We start from the raw sequence: 19918 nt of genomic DNA on the forward strand, positions 1-19918 counted from the left end.
ACAGGCGGAGAGCATGCTGGGTACAATGTTTTGTAGCAAGCAAATTGTTTTGTTTTGAAGCAAATTGTTAAAGCATAATAACGTTGTGCTTCTACCATGGAATATATGTAACTGAAGACATGCACTTGGACCAACAGCTTTTGCATTGAGGTTAAAAGCTTTCTCGTAACCCCCCCCCCCCCCACACACACACACACACAAAAGATTAACAACATAGATGTTGCCTACTGCTATGTCGGCAAGTTGATTGTGCTTAAGAATGATACATGAGACTTTCTTAACACTTAGTAAGTAGCCACTTGCATTTCAACACACATTAAGCCTCCCTATGAGAAGGTAGTCCTTCTCAGGTATTGATTGGAGCATTAAACGATCATTATAGCCTCCACATTTTAACAGTTAAGTGATTAGTAGTGCTGTAAGTGGGTCATTTTTTCCCAGGGTGGCAAAAGGGGGGATCAGTTAAGTCCTTCCAAAAATTCCCCTGTGGTTCTGAATGGATCATAATTCATGCAAAGAGAGTGGGCAGACTTGAGGGTCTTTGAAAGGACACAGCAATGCATTTTGGGAAGGGGTACAGTATTATGCTGTACTATGCTGCAGTATTATGCTGTACTATGCTGCAGTATTATGCTGTACTATGCAGCAGTATTATGCTGTACTATGCAGCAGTATTATGCTGTACTATGCTGCAGCATCATTACAGATGATGAAAATAATGAAGACAGTTCCGGAACTCGAGTGACATACTGCGTTCATCATAACACAAGAACACTCGTCGTTGATCAGAAATGTGGAACATGAGGAACACTAATCACTTCTCAACGTTTCATCCTCCTCAGTAATAATTCATAGTGTATGATAGTCCATAAATGTTTTAACAATGAGTAGGTCGGTCGTCCTATGTTACTTTGTAAAAATAGTACGGTATGCAAATTCCACTGATAAGGTCTGTGTAATTTAGGCTGTGAGGGGGGTAATTTCCTTGAACACTGCCCCCTTCAGATAATTCTGTGGCTGGAGTGTCTCATCTCAGCTGAAGTAGGAGGGGTCATTAGGCCTATTGTGGGGAGCTAACTCTGGGAAGCTTAACCCACCTCCACTGCCTCTTCCTCTCCACACTGAGACACCCATGGACAATTCACTACGTTCAATCAGTCAATTATATTGCTACAGTGCAATTATACAATATGGATGTGGGATACGATAGAACAAAATTATTACGAATTGTTTGTAAAATGATCTTAATAATATTTTTCATCATCATACATTGGGATTAGGAGAAATGAGGCTTCTGTTTTGAAAGAAAGGTCTTGAGTGTTTGAAATAATTAATACGCGTTGGAGCACACAATCACTAAAAGCCATTTAGTGAACCCTTAATTAATTAATTACATTTAAAAAATAATCAGATTCTCAGCATTGCCACGTTAGGGGCCTATAGGACTGAAAACCCTGTCTTTTCTCTTTGGCAGCATGATGTTCATGAACTGGTTCATGAATAGTACCTGCTAACTGCTACTTCTTTGGTGAGGTTCCATGCGAACTGAGGCGATACCAAAAGGTGACATGAAAACACTGCAGACTACTGATTGGTCAGGGAGAATCGTCACTAGACGTACGTCTGGTGATCAACCAGTCGTCTCATTGTCCTGGTTTTTTTTTCTCAACTGTCTTGCTGCCTTCAGCCTTCTCTGAATTAAAATGTGTCTCCTTGCTGTGACAAACGTACCGAATACCAATAACAGCATCCCTTCCAGAGGTGTAGTGACTAAAGAAGTGAGTATACTCTGATTAAAGAAGTGGGTATACTCTGACTAAAGAAGTGGGTATACTCTGACTAAAGAAGTGAGTATACTCTGATTAAAGAAGTGGGTATACTCTGACTAAAGAAGTGGGTATACTCTGACTAAAGAAGTGGGTATACTCTGACTAAAGAAGTGCGTATACTCTGACTAAAGAAGTGGGTATACTCTGATTAAAGAAGTGAGTATACTCTGACTAAAGAAGTGGGTATACTCTGACTAAAGAAGTGGGTATACTCTGACTAAAGAAGTGAGTATACTCTGATTAAAGAAGTGGGTATACTCTGACTAAAGAAGTGAGTAAACTCTGATTAAAGAAGTGGGTATAGTTCCTACTGTAGCAGAAATGTTATAGTTTTTACATTTGTGGTGTTTAAAGAAGTGGGTATATACTGTGGGTCCATGGATAAAGAAGTGGGTCTATACTGTGGGTCCATGGGTAAAGAAGCGGGTATACTGCCCGTACCCGTGCCAAATATGAACAACGTCAGGCCGATGGAGTCTGAGGAAAATGGATACAGCCAGAGATACAGAGGTTTGCTCATTTATGTGCATGATGTAGCCTGGCTCCACCATTAGTCTTGGCTACAACTATCGCAATAAAACTCCCCACCATTCCTCCTGCTCCCACTACAAAGCTCAAGCTATTCTAGCCTGGTCACCGCTAATGACTGCAAATGTAACACAGGAAAACAAACCGCGCTCGCGCTCGAGAGGACTATCAATTAATGTATTTTCCCCTGGCAAGGTAGGATTTACTACATCCAGCGGAGGAGACATGACGCCCAGGTAGTGGAGCCCAAATGGATTCTCAACTACGGACCTCAAACCTTTCAGACCCCGGCGTCCGCCAACAGCGGCAGTTAGGGGTTGCCATGCCAACCATACCTAGAAGGATGTTTGAGCCTCACGCGCACGGTAGAGAAAACCCGGGCAGATGTCTTCAACAATTTCTCCTGAAAAGATTTTTGTGCGCCGTGCTTGTTAAGGGGTCCAGCAATATACGGGGCTATCACAGAGAGAGAGAGAGGGAGAGAGAGAGAGAGAGAGAGAGAGAGAGGGAGAGAGGGAGAGAGAGAGAGAGAGAGAGAGAGAGAGAGAAAGAGATATGCAGAGAGTGACAGAGAGAGATGGACAAGAACAGCCAATAAAAGCCTGGTCCACCGGTGGGCCATTTGGACGTGCGTCTCATTCCGCTGGCTGTTCGGTGCGTCTCATCCCGCTGGCTGTTCGGTGTGTATTTTCTGTAAAATATTGATGTCTTATTCCTGCATGCACAACATGGCGGGCTTGGTCTGCAGCTGGCGGGCTCTGGCAGAGCTGAGAGAGGCATCTGGCCAGCAGAAGAGCGAGCGAGCAACTTTGTGAATTATTGATCGTATAAATCAACACCCGAGGCAGGCGGACAATTGGAAGAGGTGGGAGCGGCGTGCTGCCGTACCGGACCAGAACCAGAACCAGAATCCAACACCAGAGGATCCCTGTCCACCACAGGACACCTGGGCCAGATCCAGATCCAGAACCAGAACCAGAACCAGAACCAGAATCCACACCAGAGGATCCCTGTCCGCCACAGGACACCTGGGCCAGATCCAGAACCAGAACCAGAACCAGAACCAGAACCAGAACCAGAACCAGAACCAACACCAGAGGATCCCTGTCCACCACAGGACACCTGGGCCAGATCCAGAACCAGAACCAGAACCCAACGGTAGAGGATTCCTGTCCACCACAGGACGCACACACACTCAACACACAGACCCTATACCGTCATATTCATAATACTGATCAAGTACACACAACCTTCGTAATAAAAAGCGTTTTGATAAGAGATATGAAAAGTGAAACCTTCCTAGGATTCATGGGAATGGACCACACAGTGTTTCCTTCATCAGGTGCAAGCGTTCTCATAAGAGTTTCTTGTAAAAGTCACACATTGCTATGATTGTTAAGACTACGGTTAGGATTGATGTACAGTAAGATGCTGGAGATAGATGTCAGTTATTGGAATACACTGTGCCAAAATAAGTTCTAGAATCTGCTATGATTGAAGGAATTCTATGTTTTATTTTGATTTAGTGGGTCAATTAACTAGAAGATGATGGACTAACGCCTACGGTGATATGTGGGGATCGCAATCAAAGCTGGATCTTGATTTATGAGAAATAGGTGCAAAACCATTCTTGAGGTAAACCTGTCCACACTGATAAGTGCATCCAGCATCAAGTGATCCCAATCGGCCTTAACTTGAACCAGGTGCTTAGCTGGATGACATAGACCTGGAGATAACCCCCTTTCTGACCAGACATGGACCGACCTGCTGGACTGTTATCGGTGTTGATGGCAGCCCTGCCGGAACGACCAAACCAAAAGAATGTGCATGGTGGCGTTTCCTCATCAGGTTTAATGGGATGAGTCACTTCCTGTAGTACGCCACCCTCTCCTGTTCGTCCGACCACCGCGCAAGGCAGACGGTTTAATGACACAACGCTTCTAAGATGTACACAGACAGTAGCTAGCTGATGCTACACGCTAGCTATGAATCACGGAGCAGGGATAATCCACAGTTGGCTCAGTGTAATCCAGAGTGCTCATCCCTGGGTTTGACTGTAGCACGGAGATCAGAGACCAGCTGGCGTCCATTACGGCTCTATGTTCTCCTAGTTCTCATCTCCCGGGAGTGCAGAGGTTCACTGGCAAATGTCACAAGTACTTCACAGGCTCTTTCAAAGCAGGGTTTGCTGCATTTCACTAGTAAATTGACATAGAAATCCACTTTGAAAGATGGCTTTTTTTTTCTTTTGCCTTTCCAGGTAATTTTATTTTGATCACTAAAGCTGATTTTCCCCCCATAAATGAATGGATGGTCATCTAGATAATAGTTGTTTTAGATGTTGCAGTCTAGGTACAGTATCTTGTGTATTTTGCCAGTTCTCGAGGAACACCTGTGTTTTGTTCTTTGGTCTTGAAGAACAGGCGACCGTATCGTCTTCCTGACTGTTGGGATCAGTCAAGGTGTCTTCCTATAATACTGACAACAGAATTCAACACAATACCCCTTAGAAAGTGACGGGTGTTTCTGTGTAAAAGACTGTTCAGAATCAAGAGATTTGAAGGGTGATAAGTGACCAAGAGCAGTCTTTTAAGATGATATATAATCATAAACAACACACCGGACTGCTAGCTACAGGAATATAATATTGCAACTTCAATTTTAAAAATGCTGTTTATTCTCAAGAATCCTTTCATGTCTCACAAATACCTTTTGGATTATTACCTTTTGGATTATTTAATTACACACCAGACAATGACCAGTGCTTTCTATTCACCCAAGGCAAAAAAAGTGTTGTTGCATTTCAAACTACAAGCATTGGATCCAGCTGATTGGATAACTGGATAAATAAGTCCTACTTCTCTTATCCAATAGCTGACGAGTAGCCGTGCTGGTGTGAGCTCAAAGCCATGAAACTTCCTTTCTGACCAAAACATTGTTTACTTTTCTCTAACACAACAGTTTCTAATTACCCCTTTGTCCTTTTTTGCAAGATAAGGTAAGAATGGTAAGTCCCGCTATTTGTTTGTTGGAAAGCCTTATCCCATGTGTTTGTCAACACGTCGTTAGAGAACTGCCACTGCTAATTAGTTGTTTTTACAGTAAGCTGATTAGACATGGAGTCACATTGTGTTTAACGCAAAGACATTGAGACCTCAGTGAGAACTTTGAAACTCCCCTTCTCAGTTTGTACCCCCAAATAGGAGCAAAACAGAGGAAAAGTCACACTTGGTGAAAGATTGGTGACAGGAGTGACATCAAGGACTGGCCTGCACATTTCAAAAGCAGCAGCTATGCAGTGTTCAGTTCTAGCGTGGGTTCTCTATCAGCTATGCAGTGTTCAGTTCTAGCGTGGGTTCTCTATCAGCTATGCAGTGTTCAGTTCTAGCGTGGGTTCTCTATCAGCTATGCAGTGTTCAGTTCTAGCGTGGGTTCTCTATCAGCTATGCAGTGTTCAGTTCTTCATTGGGAGAACCTTCCCATTCCTGAGAACATCATTGGGAGAACCTTCCCATTCCTGAGAACATCATTGGGAGAACCTTCCCATTCCTGAGAACATCATTGGGAGAACCTCCAAGGCCGATTCCTCTCATGCTCTGGGACGTGGAGCGTCTTTGATCTCTGGAGAAGGTCGCCCTCGTCCGCTTGCCCTCATCCGCTCGTCCCCGTCCCTCCGGCTGCCCTCAGCCAGGGAGCTGTTATTGATTTGTTCTCATGCTAAGCAAATCAGGTCTCACGTTTATGGGCCAGGGAGGCAAACAGACACTTAGAGTGCCCCAGAGACGGCAGTTTAGAGCCAAGTTGTCCACGGTGAAAGCAAGAGATAAGATTTTATTACACTTCCCCAAACTTTAAATAAAGCCAGAGCGTCATAAAAGCAGGAATGCTCCTTTGCGGCGGCACAAATTTATTCCCCCTGTGTCAGTCAGGTGTCGTCTTAATCTGGCTCTAAATATGATGAAGTGGGGGGTGACGGCTGAGTTTTTACAGGTATCTCTACAGATATCTCTACAGGTATCTCTACAGGTATCTCTACAGAAGTGGTTACAGGGCAATGCCAGCGCAGACCTGCTGATATCAGGGAGCAGCATGAGCAGTCTGGATATATAGTTTCATATGCAGGAAAACGAACAGGACTGGTAGTCTATATATTAAATAACTCACACAACTTGAAGTATATATTGTATGGTACCAAGTTCCTTCAGTGGGTGAAACTTTTAAATAACTAAATAAAGCCGCTGTGCTGTGCTACAGCGCTAATCTAATCTAATCTAAACTACAGTGGCTCAGAGATCTTTGATCACTCTGACCTCTGAGTGTTGCTTGATGTCAACCAAGGTTGTGCAGTCAAACTGGGGTTAAGAGACAGACCTTCTGTTTGAGACTAGCTAACGACCTCTAATAATCAATAGACATTTATTGAGTTCAATAAAGATAATATTGCATGCAACCACATGGAATCACATTATCGCTAAACCTTCTGGATGTATGGTAGATTATATGAGCCAATGAGAGAGAGGCGAGCTTTAATTTTTGCATATTTTTGGAACAATCAACAGAATGCAAAGTGTTCAACAGCCCTTCAAACTGCATAGCGCCGTATTTAACATGACATTAGAGATACTAGGTATTTAACATGACATGAGAGATACTAGGTATTTAACATGACATTAGAGATACTAGGTATTTAACATGACATTAGAGATACTAGGTATTTAACATGACATTAGAGATACTAGGTATTTAACATGACATTAGAGATACTAGGTATTTAACATGACATGAGAGATACTAGGTATTTAACATGACATGAGAGATACTAGGTATTTAACATGACATTAGAGATACTAGGTATTTAACATGACATTAAAGATACTAGGTATTTAACATGACATTAGAGATACTAGGTATTTAACATGACATTAGAGATACTAGGTATTAAACATGACATTAGAGATACTAGGTATTTAACATGACATGAGAGATACTAGGTATTTAACATGACATTAGAGATACTAGGTATTTAACATGACATGAGAGATACTAGGTATTTAACATGACATTAGAGATACTAGGTATTTAACATGACATTAGAGATACTAGGTATTTAACATGACATTAGAGATACTAGGTATTTAACATGACATTAGAGATACTAGGTATGTTATATATTAGAACCTGTTACATTCGACGGCTGGAAAAGTAAACGCCAAAGTGAGACCCGAGTCAGCAGCCTTACACAGGCACCTGGTCATCACACACACACACACACACACACACACACACACACACACACACACACACACACACACACACACACACACACACACACACACACACACACACACACACACACACACACACACACACACACACACACACACACACACACACACACACACACACACACACACACAGGGCCCCGGATAAGCCCTCATTCCACTGGAAACCAGCTCATCACTGATTAGTCCGTCCTTGTTTGTAAACAGGCAGTAAACGGGCAGCTAGTGGCCGAGCCCAGCTCAGTGGCCCAGGACCAGGTGTGGGGGCATTGTGAGTTTGGAGAGCCTGATTTATTGATTTGTTTTTGCTCGTAGTTGCACCCCGCTACCCAATTGTTGCTCCGCAACAAGCAAACAGTGTTGTGGACGGAGAGCTAACTGGACCAATACAATGAGCTGTGGGGATTGGCTGAGCTCACCCAAGGGGATCGTCAGGTGTTTATCCCCTGTCTGGTCCCTGGTTAAACATTAGCTGGTGACGCTGCTCTGAGGGTCCTTCCTGCTGCCGAGAGGAATCCGGCGGCGCCCGTGTTTCCACGGCAGGGTCCTATTTAGGGTCCGATTTTTGTGCCGGAGCAAAAGTGCTTAGCGCTATATTTTGCCTGTTGCAAAAACTCTATATTTCTCGCCTCCGAAGACGTTTTAAACATTGCGAGTCTGGTGCATCTTCACAGCGCACCAAACTGAGCGGAGATGAGAAATATTGCGTTTGCAACAGACCTAGCCATTAGCACTTAGCCTCAGAATGAAAATAGGGCCCGTGGTCTTTAGGGAGTGAATAGGTCCAAGTTTGAATGCTTTAAAAAATAAAATAAAATCTGTTCAAAAATGAGCAAGGTAAGGTTTGGAATGAATAGAGCTGAATAGATGGTTCTTATTGTTAATAACGCAGCTGACCGTACTGTTGGACACATCCCAACAAGTCCCAGCGGTGTTTTCCTGCGTCTCTTTATGTAGGATGGGCTCAGCCTCGGCCGAGGACCACTTCCTGTGTCTTTAACGACCCAGCTGACGGACACTTCCAGGTGATTACCTTTATCAGGTGCTGTTTACACTCAGATAACCAGACGCGTATTCAGATTAGCTCACATATTTGGGCTGTAGACACACACACACACACACCCTATCTTACCCCATTGTCTTTATAAGTTAACTATTTATAACTACTGTGTGGAATGAAAAAATAGGTAAGTGTCTAATAGACTAATGTTACTAAAGTTACAAATGGAAGGGAACAGACACTTTTCTCTATATTGTCTTTTTGTATGTATGTGTGTATGTATGTATGTATGTATGTATGTATGTATGTATGTATGTATGTATGTATGTATGTATGTATGTATGTATGTATGTATGTATGTATGCAAATGTCTTGCAAGACTCACATATTTGATGTTATATTTTTTTCAGTGGGCTTTTTTATTAGATTTTTTCAGTGCAAGCATGAATTAATAAAGTCAAAATCAAGCGCCCCCCCCCCCAGCAGGGCTCCCCGGGCAGCGCCCCCCCCCCCCCAGCAGGGCTCCCTGGGCAGCGCCCCCCCCCCCAGCAGGGCTCCTCGGGCAGCGCCCCCCCCCCCCAGCAGGGCTCCCTGGGCAGCGCCCCCCCCCCCAGCAGGGCTCCTCGGGCAGCGCCCCCCCCCCCCCCAGCAGGGCTCCTTGGGCAGCGCCCCCCCCCCCAGCAGGGCTCCTCGGGCAGCGCCCCCCCCCCCCCAGCAGGGCTCCCTCGGCAGCGCCCCCCCCCCCCCAGCAGGGCTCCTTGGGCAGCGCCCCCCCCCCCCCCAGCAGGGCTCCTCGGGCAGCACCCCCCCCCCCCAGCAGGGCTCCTCGGGCAGCACCCCCCCCCCCCAGCAGGGCTCCTCGGGCAGCGCCCCCCCCCCCCCAGCAGGGCTCCCTGGGCAGCGCCTCTCAACCCACACGCCGCTGGTCCTTCCTACACTCTAATCAAGAGTTCAACTCTCATCCGCTCCTTTGTTATTTTTTTCACCACAGCTGAGCAGAGAGGGAAAGGGGGAGGAGGGAGAGAGAGAGAGAGAGAGAGAGAGAGAGAGGGAGAGAGGGAGGGAGGGAGAGAGAGAGAGAGAGAGAGAGAGAGAGAGGAGAGAGAGAGAGAGGGAGAAAGAGAGAGAGAGAGAGAGAGAGAGAGAGAGAAGTAGAGAGAGAGAGAGAGAGATAAACTGGGACATTTTTGGCTCAATCTATGGATTATATTCTTTTAATCTAGGGATTATAGTAGAAAGCACCAAGCCCACAGTGTAAAACTGAATGGTCACATTATAAGCCTGTCCGATTTGTCACACTTCATTCCCAATTTGGACCATTAAGCAAAGACTCATCCACTTCTCAGCTGCTCACTTGTGAGGTATCTGGTTTGTACAAGTATCAGGACAAAAAAAACTTTTCACGCATACTCACACACACACACATGCACACACACACACATACTCACACACACATACGCACATACTCACCCCCCCCCAGTGGGGACGCAGACCCAGATCGGATCCGGTAGTCGATGGCGTGAAATACTGTCCGTCGCCGGCAGAGCGGTCATCACAGAGCGCTCCGAGCGTCTCCCGGAGCAACACTAACGTTGCCACCGGTAACGCTACTGTAATAAACACAGCCTAAAGTGCGGAGCTTCTCAGCGGTGTTTCAACTGGATTTGGCAAAAGTTTGATTTATCAACGTCATGTTTTGTTACGCTGATTGGCTGAAGAATTTTGTCTCTCAAGGCAAGTACTCGTACGGCAAGTACAGCGCAAGTGCTCATCCAGGCCCTGGTCATCTCCCGCCTGGACTACTGCAACTCCCTGCTTGCTGGGGCCCCGGCATCAGCCATGAAACCCCTGGAACTTGTCCAGAAAGCTGCTGCTCGCCTGGTGTTCAACCACCCCAAGTTCTCCCACACAACTTCCCTTCTCTGTTCTCTACACTGGCTCCCTGTAGCGGCTCGCATCCAGTTTAAAACTCTGGTACTAGCCTACAGGGCAATGAAAGGAACAGCCCCCTCCTACCTCCAGGCCATGGTCAAACCCTACACCCCCTTCCGACCACTACACTCTGCTACATCGGGCGGCTGGTTGCCCCGTCACTCCGAGGCCCCTGCGGTCGATCAACACGGTCACGGCTCTTCTCTGTCCTGGCCCCGCAGTGGTGGAACAAACTGCCCACTGACGTCAGGACAGCAGAGTCGCTGCCCATCTTTCACCGCAGGCTCAAAACTCACCTCTTCAAGAAGTACTACCATGGTCCTCTCTCTTAAACATTTATTGTATTTTAGATTGATATTCTTGCACTTTGCCCTCAGCAATAGATTTTGCTCTTAACCACTTGTTTTAGAAAGGGGATGCACTTGTGAGTTCTGGCAAGTAGTAGTACATTGGCTTTTCCTACGTTAAACGCAATTATTGTAAGTCACTTTGGATAAAAGCGTCATCTAAATGACTGTAATGTTATGTCATTTAATCCCACCCAAAATAATGGTTGGAGATGGGGGGAAGGCCAGACAGATGAGCGGAGAGAAACGCAAGATCAGGAGGGTCTCACAAAGCTAGTCTAGGTTGGGAGATTTGGGTGGACTTCACCGAATGATCGACTGATGGCAGTGATATTGACAACAAGTATAACAAGTAATAAACTATGAATGAGAGTGTGCATGAAATCATACTATGGCACGAATACAAATGCCTTTCAGTCAAGCACTGCAACATTATAGCGCCTCTCGCTGCCAGCGTCTGGTATTACTGAGCTGGACGGCCCTGGACTGAGGATGTAGTATTGCTTCCTTGCATCGCTCACCGTCCAATCCAGGGGCTCGGTTACTTCCTCAGAGAACCTTTGATGGTTGGGGCGGAGGGCAAATGGACATTAGCTGCCCACTGCTACCCTATAGGTGGCCAGTGACTGGCCTCTGATGAGTTATGGGAAGGTAGTCAAGTATAAAAATCTATTATCTCTTGGGAATGTGTGAAAGCATATCATTTAATGATTTTTCCCCTGTGTGGCTTTTAAGAGAATATTTGATACCAGTATGTGCAAATAAGTGTGTTTCTGCTCTAATGCTGCCAGGATTGCCTTACATGTTCTGTACCTTGGCTCCACTATCGAGTTGAGGGACTGAGGCAGAGATTGGCTGTTGAGATTAACGATACCTAAAAAGCGTACTGTAGTACAGAATGTTATTTTTCTGGTTTCACGTTGAAAATAAAGACATCTAGACATTGTCTAATGTGATACTACTTATGTGTCTTCTGTTCACCAAAGCTACCGATCATTTAGATGAATCATATCAAAGTTTTAAGTTTCTTACTGGTAAGTTTCCTATCAGTAAGAAAAGTCATTAAAAAAAGGTCATGAAAGTCATATTACACTCAATATCAAATGCTTACTGCATCCTCTCTGACGAGACGAGGAGAAACCAACCTAGCCCCTAAAGAGCTGTGTGCTTCGTACTGAAGACTAAGCAGATGCTGTGTTTCTCAAAGCAGGTGGCAACTCTTCCGTCGTCAGGAAGCTAATTGTTCCTTCACCTCTTTTAATCCAAATAGACTGCCAGAACAATTTTACAATGACAAGTCTTAGTAGCAAACTGCTAACAGCATTACCCCAAACCTGGCATCCCAGGTCCCCCCCCCCACCACCCCGGGCAGGGGCCCGTCAGGGTGACTGTAGCAGCCTGCATGGCGACCCCCCACCACCCGGGGCAGGGGCCCGTCAGGGTGACTGTAGCAGCCTGCATGGCGAGAGCCTGCATAGAGGGTGATACCCGGCAAATAAAGAAGACAGAAACTCAAGCTGTGGGGTTTGAGAAACTATTGTCAGAAGCAGACAATGGACCAAACCAACATTGGCTGGAAGGGGAAATTTGAGTCTTCAATCTGTTAGACTTTATGCCCTGATAAGAGTTGGGATTCTGCGGCGCTTATTGAGAGAGAATACAGTGAAGAGCAAATCCAGCCGGAGCAGGTCATTGAGAGGCTCCGCTGCCCAGGGCTCAACATGACACTTAAGTACTTCTACAAGGGAGAAAGAAAAGGCAAAGCTACACACTTTACAAACAGCCTCTCTCCTCAGCCTCTCTCCTCAACGGCCTCTCTCCTCAGCCTCTCTCCTCGACGGCCTCTCTCCTCAGCTGCCGGGCTGAAATGTCAGAGGCCGCTCTTTCACCGTGGAAAAAAAAAAGGAAGCGGACAAAAGACAGGGGTTCTGTGGTGATTTGTTGCATTTTCATTACAACTACTTTGTGATTGTGTAGAGGGAGCTAATCACGGATCTAAATAGGCCTGGAAGTGACTGTTGTCGAGGTGTGTAACCCAAAACGACTCCCCCTGACAAATGAAGCAGTGTTTCCCCACTTGATAATTCCTCAACTGACAAATGAAAGAAGCCTTTCTCCAAACATGCACTTATTACCATCAAAGAAATCAATCCCACTGAGGAGAAAAGATAACAAACTAAACTAAGAACAAGTGCACTGTGAACCTGTGGTCCCCCACCCCTGATCCATGTCCTCATCAATGAAATTGAATATATTTATCCGACTAAGAATTTACTTAGATTAATCTGATTCGCATCATGTTTTTCTATTTGAATAGGCCTACCTGTATAAAAATGAACATAACGAAAATATAGACCTACTGTATCAGTTTAAATAACAAACGCACATGCCTTGCATTTAAATCAAATAGATCGGCTAAAATTGCCTTAGTCAATTAGAAGTGCCGAGCAGTGTGTGAAATAGCTTGTGATAATCTGAGGGATGCAAGCCAAATGGAAATCAACACATCATAAACAACAAACAACATAACATAAACAAACACATCATAAGTAAACAACTTTAACCCGTCAAGGCTAATATCTTTAACATAAGGCCACAATCTCAACTGGGCCTACAACCATGCGACAATATGCCTTAATCCAAACAGCTCACTCACCGACACCTCCACTCATCACACAGCAGTCAGGGATCACAATTCAGTCAAGCAAACATTCTAGAACATTCTCTAGACTTTTTTTTTTTTTTTTTCAAAGAAGTTATTCCAAAGTTTGCAAGTAGGCCTAATGAACTTTGGATTAGTTCCATATTTTTAACCGACGCTAGTGAACTGTCCTGATGTCATTCTTTGTGTGTGAATTCCCACAGGGCTGACGAGCATATCATCACAGAGGCTGATACTATACCAACATAGGCTTTATATCATGATTCATTGGGAGAAATCAGGCAATTCTATGTAAAGACATTCAAACAAACCCCATAGAGCCCAAATAGAAATATCCTGTGTCCAGAAACTCACCCTAACCGTAACCCTAACCCCGGAAACTCACCCTAACCCTAACCCCAGAAACTCACCCTAACCCTAACCCCAGAAACTCACCCTAACCCCAACCCTAACCCCGGACACTCACCCTAACCCTAACCCTAACCCCAGAAACTCACCCTAACCCTAACGCTAACCCCAGAAACTCACCCTAACCCCAGAAACTCACCCTAACCCTAACCCCAGAAACTCACCCTAACCCTAACCCCGGAAACTCACCCTAACCCTAACCCCAGAAACTCACCCTAACCCCAACCCTAACCCCGGAAACTCACCCTAACCCTAACCCTAACCCCAGAAACTCACCCTAACCCTAACCCCAGAAACTCACCCTAACCCTAACCCCAGAAACTCACCCTAACCCTAACCCCAGAAACTCACCCTAACCCCAACCCTAACCCCGGAAACTCACCCTAACCCCAGAAACTCACCCTAACCCTAACCCCAGAAACTCACCCTAACCCTAACGCTAACCCCAGAAACTCACCCTAACCCCAGAAACTCACCCTAACCCTAACCCCAGAAACTCACCCTAACCCTAACCCCAGAAACTCACCCTAACCCTAACCCCAGAAACTCACCCTAACCCTAACCCTAACCCCAGAAACTCACCCTAACCCTAACCCCAGAAACTCACCCTAACCCTAACCCCAGAAACTCACCCTAACCCTAACCCCAGAAACTCACCCTAACCCTAACCCCAGAAACTCACCCTAACCCTAACCCCAGAAACTCACCCTAACCCTAACCCCAGAAACTCACCCTCACCCTAACCCCAGAAACTCACCCTAACCCCAGAAACTCACCCTAACCCTAACCCTAGAAACTCACCCTAACCCTAACCCCAGAAACTCACCCTAACCCTAACCCCAGAAACTCACCCTCACCCTAACCCCAGAAACTCACCCTAACCCCAGAAACTCACCCTAACCCCAACCCTAACCCCGGAAACTCACCCTAACCCCAGAAACTCACCCTAACCCTAACCCCAGAAACTCACCCTAACCCTAACGCTAACCCCAGAAACTCACCCTAACCCCAGAAACTCACCCTAACCCTAACCCCAGAAACTCACCCTAACCCTAACCCCAGAAACTCACCCTAACCCTAACCCCAGAAACTCACCCTAACCCTAACCCTAACCCCAGAAACTCACCCTAACCCTAACCCCAGAAACTCACCCTAACCCTAACCCCAGAAACTCACCCTAACCCTAACCCCAGAAACTCACCCTAACCCTAACCCCAGAAGCTCACCCTAACCCTAACCCCAGAAACTCACCCTAACCCTAACCCCAGAAACTCACCCTCACCCTAACCCCAGAAACTCACCCTAACCCCAGAAACTCACCCTAACCCTAACCCTAGAAACTCACCCTAACCCTAACCCCAGAAACTCACCCTAACCCTAACCCCAGAAAATCAACAAAGGTCCATGGTGAAGCTGAAGTAGCTGGTAGCAGTAAGTTAACTAACTAATAACTAATCCTAATAACTCCTACTAGCTGTCCAGACAAGACACAAAGGAGAACTGACCCCAGAGCAGCCAACGAAGCTTTCACCAAGCTGGCTCTGGTCCACACTGTCCAGCCAATGAGGGGAAGCGTTGACCGGTCTGATGGCGGATGGTAGGAGGAGCCTGTGGAAGCACCGTGGCGCAAACGTCAAGAGATGGACATCATTGGATTCCTCTCAGCCAGACTGGCGGCTGGAGGTGCAGCTGTTCCCTGGGGACCTCGCTCAGCCCCTAGGCCCATGTTCTGTGGTGTTTTACTCCAGACTAGAGGATTCAGGACGGTGCCCAGTTAGGGACAATTTAGGATGGAAGCAATCCTGAATAGCAACTGTGACACTTGTGACTAATTGTCACTGTGGATAAGATTCATATCAATATAATTATGTGTATAAGATCATTAGAAAGTTTAGTTTGGAATGAGATGAACCTGGCTTTAGCTTACTAATACGCATGGTTGCATTATGCACTTGATTCAGGACTGCTGGAACATTCTAGCTTGATATCAGACAGAATTGTCGACTGGTTACACTCTTGTTGAGATCTTCAGTCTGACGTTGCTTCCACTCTATCAGATTTCCGTGGGGGAGGGAGATTGGATAATGACTATCCAGTCAGTAGAGACCAACCTATCTCCCTGAATCTAATGCCATTTTAATTTGAAACGAGAACACAAAAAAAAACATATCCCCTTTGAATACACTAAATGCCGTCAAAGCAGAGCTGTTTGGATTCGAAAGTAATTGATACTTTTAATCACTATTGAAATGTTCATGGACATTATTACAGTATTTACAGTACTCCTCATTGGGTCCGGCACACAGACAACGCTCGACAATAGCAACAACGGTATTAGTCCCGCCCTTGGTGCTGATTGGATAATTCCATGGCGCTCATTGGCTCATTTTTAATTCGGAGAAACCGTTGTTTCATGCAGTAACACCAGACCAAGTCAACTTCGGTGGAGCGGGCGGATTTGAAGTTCTGGACCCAGGCTAAGAACATTCTATATTCCATTAAACTCCACCGACTTAAATGAGGTCAGTGCAGCTTGGCTGTCTACCTCCCTCCGTTAAAAGCATCAGGTGCAAGAAACACATTGATTTTTGTAATCAATCCACACAGTCACTCCTGGCAGAACACCACTGAAGCTCATCCTTCCTTGCACTCAAATTAGAATCCCAACATATATGGAATATCAAGACGGTGTATACAATTCATATCGTGAACTAAACAAAACGGAAACATGACGCCCTGACGAACACTCATCCGATTGGACGGGGTCCATCTCTGGCGGACCGCGATGCTAGCCAGCGGGTCAGTCTGCCGGTGCGCCTGCCTCCGCACTTAGGCTGAGCAGACAAAGACGTGAAACAAATCCCGTCGGTTACAAAGCCAGCTGAAATCCCTCTAACCCAGGCAGGAGCCAGGTTCTCTGGGCCTCTCCTCCCCCCCCCCTCCCTCCCGCCCGCCCGCCCGGCTGGCTGGCAGCAGCCACTCTATTAAATAGGTGCTGTTAATTATGCCTGGATTGTAGCAGCTCAAGCCTGTGCTGGTTGGCGTCTGTCCATCTCCCCCCGCCTCCCCTGTCCTCCCCCTTTTGTCCCCTTCGTGTGAAGGGGGAGTTGGCGTGGGCCTGTGGGCGGAGCCACGGAGAGCCACCCCCCTCCCAAGCTCTGACCTCACAGCTTGCTAGCCTGATGACGCTAGCAGTAGCACACCGCTAATGCTAGCAGCGCACCTCGCGCTCTACACTTCAAGGTGAAATCGCCCAAACTGCAGTTATTGGATTATCCACCTGTGTTCAGAGGACTTGACCGCACCTGAGACAGACATGGCTAACCCTTTTTGATTGCAGAAATAACTCTGGTTGGGAATGAGCTATTGTCCCTCACATGCTAATTCAAGGTGAGGCTAATGTAGCAAGCTTTGATGAAGAAACACAAACTGTCACCAGCCAATGTCATCAACCATTGTACCCGAGTATAGAAAGTAGGCTAAGACATGAGAATGGTTGCTCTTTCTGGAACTACGAACGGCGAACCATGCCTGGCGCTCGCATTTGCTTTTTCTGGAGGTTTGTCACTGAAGGCCTTTAAGCCCCAATTTCATTGTGGTAATGCGGTTGGATGAAGCCCTCACTGGTCTGGACCTGAGTAAGGCATCACGAGTCTGCTCCTCAGCTGATCTTATCACACCCCCCCTCCCGACTGATTTAGTCCAGGTAAACTGACACCCAAGTATGGAGAGCTGCTGCTGCTACTGCTGTGAATGCAGCCGTACAATTGTTGTCGATTAAAATGGAAAAGTTACACTTGAGCAGCAGCAGCACCCCCCCCCCCCCCCCCCCGGCTCTAGGGCTGCTGTGGACCAGGCCATCGACCCCCCCCCCCCCACCCCCCCCCGGCTCTAGGACTGCTGTGGACCAGGCCATCGACCCCCCCCCCCACCCCCCCCCGGCTCTAGGACTGCTGTGGACCAGGCCATCGATGAGTTTAGTAGCCCACATTCCTAATTAAGCTTTCAATTCAGCTCGACCCTCTCATTCCACTCACACTGTCAGAGACGAGAGTCAATGAACATCTGCAACCTCTCTCGGTTTCATGCATGAAGATGGTTCGTGTTTGTTTTGTGTGACGGTTGAGTATAATCAGCTGTAGTTCACGTGGACTGAACCGGGAAGTTGAAGAAACGCTTGAATTATGACGTCACGTGTAGCAGAAACCTTTATGTCCCTATATGTCCCTATATGTCCCTATATGTCCCTATATGTCCTGGCGTGATGATAAACTCTCACATAGAAAGCAGATTTCACTGTTCTGGCGTTATGAGAAACTCTCACACTGCTTTGTAGAAAATATTTAAACGTTTTGAATTCAGCTACACATCTCCCATCACACTTTTGGAGCTGCTGGAAAAGAATAGCCTCCTTGGGATTTTTAATGCGAAAATATTCTAAATATGAATTCCATTTCATTTTGGGTGAATATAATTTAGAGAAATAATTTAAGAGATGAGCTGTACTGAAATGCCTGGTCTTAATGGACAGGTGTCCACTTAAAATCTCTCGCAAAGCTGACACTAATGGATTGCTTTATATGCGCCATTCAGAGAATGGCAAGGGATTGGGAGGGCTTAAGCGCTTGAAGCACCCTGGATATGGCGGCTTTCTGCATAAATACGGGAGTTTAATTTCCACAACTCATGCATTTGTCAAATGTAACCTTTTTCCAACTCCACATTTCATGACGATGAAAATTAACCCGACTGTCAAACAGGTGAGACCACACAGTGCATTAACAAAGGGAGAGAGATAATGTTGGTATATGGCTTGAATGCGTGCGTGTTGGCAGAACGGATACGTTTATAGGCCATTTTGGAAATTTATCTTTGTATAGCTTGAACTCTGTCTGTGCACAGGCGCTTCATTTAGCCTAGATTATTCCACAACTTCCCAAGTATCAAATAGTAGCATTAGGCCTATCAAACAGCAGAACTTGATTGGCAGATACCAACATCTCACGAGTAACTCACGCCCGTTTGCTTTCTATAGCTACTCTGAACTGTAGTTACTGTAGTTGAGTTACTACAGCAACTCACCATTAGCAGACACCAACCCCAAAGCTCTCTCACAAAACACACTCAACACACACACACACACACACACACACACACACACACACACACACACACACACGGACTAGTCAAGGTTGAGAAATGCATAGTCTACATAATTGTATTTCATCACAATTATCATATAGCTACTGTAGGCATAAGCCTAGCACCTTGAGCACACCTGATAGCTTGAGCTAAAATAATAAACTGTAACAAAATCGCATCTGCATTTACTCATGTTCAATATCCTTGAGATGTAAATGACAAAGTGGATCGCCTATAGCCTATATATTCCCCAGTGGAACAAAAAGAATGAGCAGCCTATAAGAAAGTTAACATCAATTCCTTCAGAGGCAACGCTAGTTTCCATTTTCCAAGACGTACCAGGATTGCTATGAAATTCCCACCTGGGCGACAATGGCTGAAATTCTTTTTTAATTATTTCCATGGCAACCAATAAAAACACAAAAGATGTTGAATGGAAGTGGGGAGCAGTCTGCAGCCACAGCGTTTCCCTTTCTCATGAATATCCAGGAGCACTTTCTATATATACTTCAGGGCCATAAACCCACAATTATACGCTTTGCAACACTCCACTTAAGTGCACCCCAATAACATAGTGAGAGCGCGTTCGCTTTAATCCTCAGCGCCGCGCGGTCCGGGAGGAGCTGCGGCCTCAAGACCGTGGCTGAAGTATATTTTGGCTAATTCCGTTTTGTAGCTGGTGGCGTTGAGCGGTGTGTTTAGTCTTGGGTAGAAATGTGAACGCGTGTTTACTACTTTGAACCTCAGCACAGCATCCTGTAGTTTGAAAGAACATCCGTGACATGGGC

The sequence above is a fragment of the Borostomias antarcticus genome (genome assembly GCF_949987555.1).
Source record: "Borostomias antarcticus genome assembly, chromosome: 6".
Classification (NCBI taxonomy): domain Eukaryota; kingdom Metazoa; phylum Chordata; class Actinopteri; order Stomiiformes; family Stomiidae; genus Borostomias; species Borostomias antarcticus.